The sequence below is a fragment of the Rhagoletis zephyria genome, unplaced genomic scaffold (assembly GCF_001687245.7).
Source record: "Rhagoletis zephyria isolate East Lansing unplaced genomic scaffold, Rhagoletis_zephyria_1.1 Rzeph_scaffold_02624, whole genome shotgun sequence".
NCBI classification, from domain to species: domain Eukaryota; kingdom Metazoa; phylum Arthropoda; class Insecta; order Diptera; family Tephritidae; genus Rhagoletis; species Rhagoletis zephyria.
Window position 1 is genome coordinate 65,491 of NW_016159708.1, and position 12,036 is coordinate 77,526.

At 33.5% G+C, this 12,036-nt stretch overlaps 1 pseudogene; it reads right to left on the minus strand.

Moving 5' to 3' along the window:
• Window positions 1-2,380: 2,380 nt before the first annotated feature.
• Window positions 2,381-11,725, minus strand: LOC108367299 (xenotropic and polytropic retrovirus receptor 1-like; annotated as a pseudogene).
• Window positions 11,726-12,036: the final 311 nt, after the last annotated feature.

Sequence of the window (12,036 nt, forward strand, 5' to 3'; positions counted from 1 at the left end):
TTCAATGTTACTTCGAAATGGTGGTGGCTTCGTTCGTTGTTTTGTTTAATGCCGTAAAATCCGGCTTTTATAAAAGAAAAGTGAAAAATGCGTAGAAAATATATATATCTGTATGCTTATATATATAATATAATATATTTTAATGCATATCAAATTCAAGTGTTCTGAAATAAAATATGTAGTGATGTGAATGTAAAATGAATGAAAAATTGCGCAGCAGCATGAAGGTGGTATTCGTCGTATTGGAAGCTCGGCGAGTGAACTTCTATATGCAGATACATACTAGTTTAAATGTACAGATATGTATTTATGTATATGTTTGGATATACAAAAGGATCATACTTTCAGTGAGTTTTTAATGCTATATACTTATATCGACGGCTGAGTGGAAGATCGACCTATCTCGGTAGCCAGTTCGGAAATGCCCTATCTAAACATATTTTCAATATATTTTCAGTTGGCATTTTGAATCCACAGCTGATATGGAGCTTTCCACGGTAGCCATTTCGAAAATGCCCTATCTAAACATATTTTCAATATATTTTCAGTTGGCATTTTCGAATCCACAGCTGATATGGAGCTTTCCAACCGAATTCTGAAAAGTTTTCTGAGATAAGGTGTTTTCGAACCGGCTTCCGAGATAGGTCGATCTTGCATCGATATTTGATAATCTCTGTATATAAATGTGAATGTCTGTTTGTTTTTTACCTTATAACTTTTGAACCGGTTTTACCCCGGGAAGGTTATAGGCATAGAGAAAAATCGGCAGTACTGGAAAAGGGGGTATGGCATCTCCCATACTAACTAAAATGTTCATGTTGTATGTTGGCACCTCCCATACTAACTAAAATTTTCATATTGTATATCTGTTAAAATATTTGTGGTAGAGTACTGGAACTTGGTGTAGGGATAAATGAAATTAATTCCATAGTCATGGGAAAATATGGGCGGAATTATAACTTCGGAACCGTAAGTTGCATGAACTTGAAATTTGATATGCAGACATATCTATGGTACATGTTTTTAGTAATGTATATATATAAATGAGTCTGTAAGAGGGGGCGTGACACATTTCATAGGCGTGGAATTTTGAATCAGCCATAACTTCGGAACGATAAGTCACATAAACTTGAAACTTGGTACATAGGTGCTTATAGTAAGGTATACATAAATGAGTTTTTAAAGGGGGCGTAGCATGAACCAAAAAGACAAGATCACGCGGGCAGGAGAGTAACCCGTTAGAATCGCATTTAGGAAAAAAGTTGAACGATTTTGACATTAGCCGTTTGTTTACATCTCTCCGTTGTTTACAATTTGGTGGTGGCTTTTTACTGCAATTTTCTTCATTTTCGCTTGTGACAACGTGTGTATACATAAGATAAAGAATAATTCAACACAGCGGTATGATTTATAGAAGAATTTGCATAATAAAAATGATTTTTCATGCGTTCAACAATTTCGCGGTTTTCTCCGTTCTCTTCGTTGTTTACTTCTTACAACAAAGATGACGTCGAGATTTCGGCAGCTAGAAAATAACTTTTTTCGTTCTTTCCTTCCCGCGTGATCTTGTGTCTTTGGTTCATGGGGAGCGTAGCGCATAACACAGGCATTGAATTTTGTATCAGCCATAACTTCGGAACAATTTACATGGCCCCCTTAATTCTTTCTGACATGCCTTTCGAATTCAGTTTCCAGTTCGCTTAGCTTTTGCAATGACAATAAACAATAATTCCTTAAAGCAAACCCCAAAACTTTATCGAAAATAAAATCTATGATAATTGCATTGGAAAATGCATTTATGTTTATAGAGGCTTTGAAGTATTAAAAACAAGCTGTGAAAAAATATTAGAGTTATTATTCCAAAGAAAATAGATATGTAACTAAAATTTTAATATATTGGTATTTCTACTATTATTTATTATCGTTGTGTCGTTATTATTTATTGAAGATATTTGAATGTAAATAAAAACACCTGTTGTGCCAAAAAGTTATTATTACATTCCATTACATAACACACAAGCTATACAACTGTCCTTCAGTATTCTCCTATAGTAAAATTAGAGCAGAAATACAATACATCTTTACATAAATAATTTTTCATATTTGTATAAAGACGTGGGGTGCAACCCGCAGGTAAAAGCTGGTTTAAAATAAAATAAATTGATATAAAAAATTTAAGTATAATACGCTGATGAAATGCCTACACGTTTATTCCAAAAATATTAAGTTTGAGTTATATTTCTCAGAACATCTTTAAAATTTCTTTCTTAACTTAGGGAAATCTCCATTTTAGGGCCTCTATAAAACTATACCTAAACGCTAGGTACTCAGAGTTTTGCTTTTACTAGAAATGCATTTCGAATACAATATTTGTACAGAAACTGTTTTTATTTAACTTACATACATATCTATGTTCATACATAGTATATTAATTAAATTGTAGTACTGTCTTTTTAAAGGGTCTTAACCCTTATTCCTTGTACATACATATTCAAATGCAAACAACCATAATTACATATATGGATTTCTGAATTTTTTTACAAACTAAATAATTCACTTTCTGAACTTACTTAAATTCAATACATGTAAAAAATCGTCTATTATTTTTAAAACTAAAACATTATACATTCTCGGATTTTTTGGCAATACTTGCAAATTTCAGTTTTTTATTTATTTTCATATTGGGTATTGATCCACTAATAGAAGTCACTGAGCCACGCAATGGTTGTTCAAGAACTAAAATTGAGATATCCCGCACTGCACGAAATCTGCCACAATTATTTAGATGCTCATTCTCCAGTCGAATGAAATTTCCTAAGAAGCGTCTAGACAGAAACAAAAAAAATTGTAGTAAATTCAAGGAGGTAAAAAAAAGGATAGTCCACTTCTTAACTCCATTGACCTAATGCTGTTCATTTCGATACACCTACCGTATTGCTTCCAATATATCTGCTATGGACGCCATAATCCTTTTGCTAACCGCTTGCGTCTGATCGAGTACAAATACATAGGCCCATAAAAAACGGAGAAGAAAGTTTTCTACAATCAAAAAGTAGTAGAATCCCTAGAAACCCAAAAGCGTTAAGGTCTTAAACCACGTACCATACTACGATTACACTCACCGCTGGATAGAGAATTTGGGACCGCAAATATTTATGCTCACCAACATCTTTACCAAAGATGCCCCAATCCCTCCGATAATCCCACGCCAGCCCGTACGATGATGAAATGATGGCTGTTGTTATCCACAACCAGGTAAATGGATTCTCCAGTCGGCTGTTGTATGAAGCTAACGAAAAGAAAGGTACTGCAGCAAAATTGCCAAGGTACACCCTTGATGTACTCACCTTCATAATACATTCTTGTGAAGTCGAAAAATACCACGAAGAAAGTAGTTGCATATTTGCCAGCATTTATTAAGTGCTTTCTATCACGAGTACGATCGTCGCGATGTCGCCGCAAGCATTGGGCGAGGCGAAACCACGCGGGCAACACTCGCATTATAGCGGTGTGATGATAATTGTTAGCACAAGTTGTCGGCTCTTTGACATGGTACCAATCAAACGGTGTGGTGTAGTAACATATGATGTGGCTATAATCGACGAAAAGTGCCACAAGCGAATTGAATTGATCTGCCAACCAAAAGTCGGCAAAGACGACTTTCAACAATGGTGCACAAGCGATGCGTGCCTTGGGAAATCGAAAGGGATATCAAAAGTGGAATATTACATTCAAATTTAGATGTGGAATACAAACGCTTATTAATTGCTTAGACTCACCAAATAACGCAGCAACTACATACGCAATTGATAATGAAGTACTCGAATAGGATTGATAAGGAAGACAATCATAATTACAGGCATGGCAAGCGGAAATACATATGGTGGCATCCCAAGATATTGAGAATGTAGGAATGCGAGCGTAAGCAACGATAGTATGCAGCCAAATACAACAGGAATTTCAAGAATTTGCACTGCGGCTAAATAGTGGCGCGGATTCAATTCGAATATGAGCACATGGTTGATACCCACTCGGCGCCATATGTAGAAGTTCAAGCTGAGTAGTCCGAGGAAGAAAATCATTGTGAAGGGGCCACGAAAAAGAAGCACGCATGTTGCGACATCCATATCAATGACCTTCATTGTGACTGGAAGTTATTAATTTAAGAATTTAAAAGAAATTCAAGCGCGAGATCGAGTTAAGACGAGTCATACTATGCCAGTTCAAGCCTTGTCAAGAGATGTCGAGAAAAGTAGTGTCAAGCGATGCTCAGATAAATCAGCTGGTCATGACGTCGTTTAGAAGACAAGATAATCGTTATCCACCCAAAGAAAAAAATCAAAACAACTAAAATCACTTGGCGCCAATGTTGGATTACTAGCAAATACCCGACGTGCTTCGCTGCGCCTTTTCGTTATTCCCTCCCAAAACTCCTATGGCTTCATCCATAAAAACTGAATTAAATTTAAACAGCTTTATGAAGTGAGATTTTCAAACGAATTTCCGATTTCCGAAGCATTCTTTATTTTTTCATGAATGTGGGCGTTAGTTAATATATCGACGGCTGAGTGGAAGATCGATCTATCGCCATATCGTAACCTCATATCTCAGAGAATGGCTCAAGAATACCCTAACTCAGAGTTTTCTGAAAAACGCCTCATCTCAGAATTTGATTGAAGAACGCGCTATCTTAGTAAAAGGTTCAAAAACGCCCGATCTCAGCTGCCGATACATTCAGTTTACATTGAGATAGGGCCTCCTTTAACCATTTCCTGAGTTAAGACGTTCTTCAACCATTTTCTGAGTTAGGGCGTTCTTCAATGAAATTCTGAGACAAGGTTTTGTTTAACCAGATTGTGAAATAGGACGTTCTTGAAAAATTTGCTGAGATAGGGCGTTTTCGAACCGGCTGCGGAGATATGTAGGTCGATCTTCCACTCAGCCGTCAATATGCATTTTCGAATGTATTTAGAAAGTAGATAACGTATCGGCTTTACCCTGGAAATCTAATTTACATATAATCTACATACTCGAGTTAACAGGTGTAATAATTCAAAAAGTCACAAACAAAATTCAAATACGTACTATGTTGATCTTCTATAAAAAGCGGAAACCCAATTTATTTGTTATTTGTCTACTTTACAAATTCCATATTATACTATATATACATATATACAATGTGCACTAATAATTTTAGATGTTGTGGGAGGGAGTAACAAAACAAAAATACTTTGAAGGTGCTACGAATCACGCGGGGTATTTGCTAGTTGAAAACTTTTCTAAATCACAGATTTCTCATATCGAGGGCTTATATTCAATGCGGCCTGTCTGTAGTTTTCACAAAATCTACTTTTTGATGTTAGAACCCATCTAAGACTTAACTGTCATGACTGACCACAATTTTAACTTTGAAATTCATTAGCTAATTCTTCTAAAAAGGATATAAAAGCTCTGAATAAATATCATCGATGACAGTTAAGTCTAAGATGGATTTTATATAGGAATCTCACTCTTGTGAAAACTGCAGATAGGTCATATTGAATATAAGTCCTCGATATACTTTCGTTTCATACCCATATTGTAATATTGTTATTAATATTATCTTATCAATTAATCTGAGTTAAAATTTTCAAATAGGTGGCAACCCGCTTCAAAAATATTTTCTACAGTAAACTTTTTAAACCCCTTTAGTTAGATATCCGTAATGTAATATTTCATTTATTTTATCACTTTAATTGAATACAATTTTTAAAACAGTTGACAACCTCCCTCAAAAATATTTCCATATTGCAATATTTAGTTTATATCAATTCAATTAAATTATAATTTTCAATCAAGTAGAAGTCTTCCACACAACTATTTTCGGCTGTAAGCCTTCTTAAACCTTTTTTCTTTTGATAGTCATATTACAATATTTACTTTATCTTATCAGTTTACTAAAACTAAAATTTTCAAATAGGTGGAAACTGTCCTATTTGTATTTTTCTATATTTTAAGTTAGACCTCTAGCAATACACGGTTAAAAATTACATTCAATTCCATGTATTTATTAGATTTTAAGTGATGCGCGTACAAACCTACAAACAGACAGACAGACAAAAATTCTAAAAGTGGTCGATTGGGCTTGTGTTGCTCTAATAAACAACTTCATTATATATTTGAATATCTATACATTATTCCGCTATCCAGATATTTTTATTCAGATATTCTAGTATCCGGATAATCGGAAAATTCAGCCCTACTCAGACTGGAACATGTGTCTCACGAGTTAGGTTACATCATGTAATGTGATGTTACGTCACGTCACATCAAATAAACTAGTGATGTTACGTCAAGTGACATCAAGTAATGTCAAGTTAAATTCACCTGGTTACATCACTTTAAACAAATTTATATTGATCGAACAAATGTATCACGTCTTATTGTGATATCCATTGAAACCAGCGATGAGGTCACATAAATTAAACGCAAGTAATGTCACATCAAATCTAATAATTCTAAGGGAATTTAAGTCACATCGGGTCATGTCTTNTCTGTATTGTACGGGACAGTCCTCGTTTTTCGTCAATTGTACTGGTAATTCTTTTAATTCGGACGGTACACCAAATATTTGTATTTTGACGTCTTAACAGCGCATAAAAATAGCCTGGCCATGAACCAGCTTTTGTTTTAAATCTGCACGCTTGTGATTCGAATCGAGGAGCACATACATAGATGGTTTCTTAAATTATAATTTTGTATAGAAAAAATGGATATTTGTGAGTATGAATATGGTTATTGTTCAATGTTTCAAAAGAAATTTCACCAGTAGCTTTTCATACGTTTCTTTCAACGTAAGTATTTCCCGTTTAATATTCTGTGTGGGGTCAAGCGTATTGAATATGTAGCTGCTGATTTCACTTTTTTCGAGAACAACAACAAAATATACACTCTGCTTTTGGTCTGGTGCTATTACTTGTCCAATGTACCTTGGTATGAAGACAATTTTCAATTCTTATGAAGAGAAACTACGTCAAAAAAAATTATTGCTGATTGAAAGCAAAAGATTTTGTGGGAAACTCCAAATGAGAACCAAATAAGAACCAGGAGAAAATTTAAAAAATAAGGAATTTCTCAGGGCCAATTTCACAATGCGTAGTTAACTCAGAATCGGGAGTTAACTACAGAATTTTGTACTGAAGTTACTAGTTAACAACGCACTGTGAAATTGGCCCTCAAAGTTTGAAAAAAATAAAAAAATAAAAAAATTAGATCCCTTCAGCTCGTTCCGGATGCTATCCATAGCATTGTGCTTGGCCGAAATCAGAGTCGAAAATAATCCGTTCAATAACACTCGTGCTTCAAAAGTAGTCGAATATTTTCATTAGATATGTTTCCCTGCCCCGGAATGTGTGTAACAAATTTTTCTGGTTAAAATTCCCGAGCACAAAATGCAAAGTTATGGAAAAATATTCGACAATTCTTTGATGTAACTAGTATATGAATATATATGTACGGCTTATTCAAAAGATACAAAAAATATATTCTAAATAAAGATACAATATCTAGGGCTAGTAAATTATGATCATGCGAAAAGTTTTTAAAATCCACTTTTTTTTTGAGGAAAAATTGGAAAAATAATTTGTTTGCGATTTTTCCGCAAGTATTACAAAACTTATTATATTTTAAGACGTCCACCAAAATATTTCGGAAAAATACTAAGATTTAAGCGAGCTGGACCGATTTGAAAATACCTCCAAAAATTGAGTTTTTTTATGAATAAAAATAGTTTCTTAACGAAATTTTTGAAAAAAGTCCCCTCAGATGACAAAGCAGTTAAGGCTTAAAAAATCTGCATAAAAGTATTTAAAAATCTTTTCAACGGAATCGAAATAATGAGATTTTTGATGCTGTTTTTTTATTTTCAAAGATTGATTTACGAAAAACTTAAATAACTGGGCCAAAACTTGTCTGATTTAGACTTATGGGATCTCAGTAGAAAGGTATTTTCCCACTATTTTTATTTATGTGCAAAGAAAGTCATTCGTGTTGCAATTTTTTTTTTTTTCAAATACCAACACATCTTAATTCAACTTTGAATGATGTTCGTTCATCATANAGTTTTTCTTATACCAATCTTTGAAAAATGTTAAAAAACAACATCAAAAATCTCATTATTACGATTTCGTTCCATTTTTTATTTTTTTAAATATTTTTATGTAAATTTTTCAAACTTAAACTGTTTTGTCATATGAAGGGATTTTTTTCAAAAAACATCTTTAAGCAACTATTTTTATTCATAAAAACTCAATTTTTTGAGGTATTTTCAAATTGGTCCTGCTTACTTAAATCCTAATTTTTTTCCGAAATATTTTGATGGACGTCTTAAAATATACTAGATTTTATAATGCCAATGGAAAAACAGTACCGATTTATTTTTGTATGGGGAGTGATGCAGTCTAATGTACATATATGGTCACCGCACTCACCAATTTAATTTACGATGAGTAAAGTCATATGGCAATAATTTAAATCAGATAAAGTCAGGTCATATCTGTGGAAGTCACGACAAGTTAAGTCACGTAATATCAACTCAAGTCAATTTAGGACAAGTCAAATCATATCAAGTTAAGTCAGTTTAAATACATCGGGAAAATAGAACTTAAGTTAGGTTAGGTCAACTGACGTCAAGTTAAATCACAAGAATTAAGTTTGATCAATTACAATTAAGTCACATCAAGAGAAATAAAAGCAAGTGGTGATGTTACGTCACTTCAAGTCAAAGCTTGTTAAGTAATCTCCAGACAAGGTAAATGGTATAACGTTATTTCAGAGAGAAAACAATTGACAATGATTTAAATTTAAGTTATTTCTTTTTTATTTAGTTCGCGTCAAATCAGCTAGCGTTATATCATCACATCAATTTTTTTTTTAAGTCGTTTCAAAACAAGTGATGTCAGATAAAATAAAGTAAAATCAGGTCAAATAACGTCATGTTAATTAAAGTACCTCTACACGCTAAATTTCGATCGACGCATGCGAAATTACTCTAAATTAAGGCCCATCGCGAAAGCTCTAGCACGGCCATTACAACTCAAACAATATTAAATTAATTCAAATAAAAACAAATAATAATCAAGTACAATCTCTCAAGTCGTGTCACTTAAATTTGTCGCAAGTCAAGTGTAATCCAATCAATTTAAATAAAGTTTACTCACACGATAAAATAACCATAATTACTAGAATGATTAGGGCACCCAAGGAAAATCCCGTACGAAACGAAGTCCATGGATGTGTCTGATTAGCGAGTGGTGGCACACGTAGCTTCTGCATGGCTTTATGACGATCACCATGCTCCAGATTAAAAGTCATTACATCCTCGATTTTTCTCAAAAGGTCTTTGGTTTCACGGTTGGTATGGAAAAGTGCATTTTCCACTTTCGATACGAAGTAATCGTGACCAGCTCTACCACGAAAGCGCTATAAAGATAGTAGTTTTTAACACAATCGCTTGCAGGAATTCTTTATTATCGGCCTGTAATTATAGGGTACTCAAAAAGAAGCCGCATTATAGTTTATTAGCAAAATTTCACACACACGCGGTCTCATGCATAAAAATTGAGTTTAAGTTGTGACTTACAGGGCAATTTTGGCTAAGATAGTAAAAAATCTTTCATAAAAGGGCCCATACATGATAGCAGCACGCCGGTGCCATCAAGTGTTGGCGGAAGTTTCCTGCACCATATGAGTCAAAGCCGTGTTTGTGGAAGATTAAAATTCACAATATTGCAGTTGTGAATTTAAAAGACCAGACAGAATGGTAGAAGAATTATGAAATTTCGGCTCTACTCATTTCAATCTTTTTCCGGACCCCATTCCTAAAGAAATAAATATAGTACCAGCATGCTGGTATCTTGAGCTTGATGGCACAATCACCCTTTTAGGACAAATATAAGACAGATGTCAAGATAGTTCGAAAGACTTTTGTTATTCTAGCACAAAAGTCTTAGAAAAGGAGCTCCCTCATTCACCACCTGTAAACCATTTAGCTCGCGCTGCTCCAACAGTCGCAATGGCACAGACACAGGCGTGCCATTCGAGAGATCCGAGTTCGAGTTCTCGTGCACCGAGGTTTTATTATTTTTTTGTTTATTTTTTATTTTTTTCATTTAATGTTTTGTTAGATACTTATTTTATGTACTTTTTTCTTTAATTTGATTTAACTTTTCCCGTCTTGATTTAATTTTCTTTTAATGTTTAGATGTTATTCTTTTTAACCGACTTCAGAAAAAGGAGAAGGTTATCAATTCGTCGGAATATGTATTTTTATTTATGTATGTTACCGCGTAACCTTGGACCACGTCTATCGATAATTCTTTTTCTATCGGAAAGGTAGTGTCTCACAGGTGGTCCCATACTAATTTAGTTTAGATCCGATCATTGGATCAGGAAAAAGTTAACGGTGCACCTAAATTTGTATGTGCAAATTGAAGTCGGTTGTGTTTTTTGCTTACTTGTTACAAGAAGAATATTTTTCTAATTTCATTTAATTTTTAGGAACCTTTTTCATATTAACTTTTATCATCTTCTAGTTTAATTTTCTTTTAATTTTTAGATTTTACAAAATCAAAATACTTTTTCAATTTACATAAATATTTAGAACCTTATTTTATTTTATTTTATTTTTTATTTATTTATTTTATTTTCTTTTCATTCTTAGATTTTGTTTTAAAAATAAAAATGCTTTTTTTTTATGCAGATACTATTTTCATTATTGATTTAATTTTGCCCTTTTTATTTATTTATTGCTTTATTTTATTTTTCTTTTTTTTTCTTTTTTATTTAATTTGCTTTTATTTATTAGTTTTTATTGTTTTAAAATGAAAAATATTTATATATAATTTAGTTTAAAAGAAACTGACTGCTAAATGCCGAACAGCATAACGCTAAGACTTCCTCGTTAGCAGATCTTTCAATTATTCATTCAAAAGACAGTAAAGAGCTTTCAAGATTGTTCACAGAATTGAAAGGATTTTGTCTTTCGAAAGACTATGGTGTTTTGAGAAACAGTTGCCACAATTGCCCTGTTGATTTTCAAAGTAAACTCATGAGCTTAGACACTCTGTGTCAGTTTGAGTCCCTTGTACGTACACATACCCATTCAGCTACACAGGACGCAAACACTTTACCTTATCATACTTCTTAAGTACTTTACGGAACCCAGTATGATTCAAAATCTGATAGTTACGCAGAAGTATCACATTCAAGTAGAGCTCACTAAATGCCGCCTTAAAATCATGACTGGCACTACGTGTCAAGATCTTAGTCATATCTATCGTTGGTCTAAAGAATGGCTTCTTAACTATGAATGATGAACGCGCCAATACACTGCTGTCTGTCAATTCTTTGGCCAACTTGAGTTCATCCTTAAGGTTTGTGTATTTGCGTGTGATCTCAATTAATTTCGCTTCGTAAAACATATTGACCTTTTCTAATTCTTTATTGCAAATTTCGAAGAGTTTGTGCTTGAAATTAATGAAATAGTCTAAATGTTGAATGCTGCCAGGGGGTGGCGCCTGTGCAATGGCATCGAGTATCATCGCCTTTAGTTGCTATGTGGAAGGCAACAAAGTTAGATGCGAGAGTTGTATTAGGAGAAGCTCTAATTCAGACTTACAGCATATTCGATGTATTGTGTACGCCATTCGGGTGTTATGTGGGCTTCGAGATTCTGTTGAAATTTCATTTAGACTAAATATGAGGTCACTTTGCGAATATGGTAAACTGCTTGCATTTGGTAATTTAGCGTTATAATTTTAAATGCCTGCTGATGCGCACTTTTCAAACACCAAACTGAGACTCAAATTAAAAACTTACTTCAAAAAACCATAACCGTTTTCAGTTTATTTTTTGCTTTAACTTCACTGCTGTTTATGCATGATTCAATATTTGTGCATTTTCTTTATCTATTTTGAACTTTTGCGCTTCTTTGCCTATGCCGGAATGCCAAATATTTATTTTTATTAATTTATAAAAAAAACGTGTGCAATATTGGTA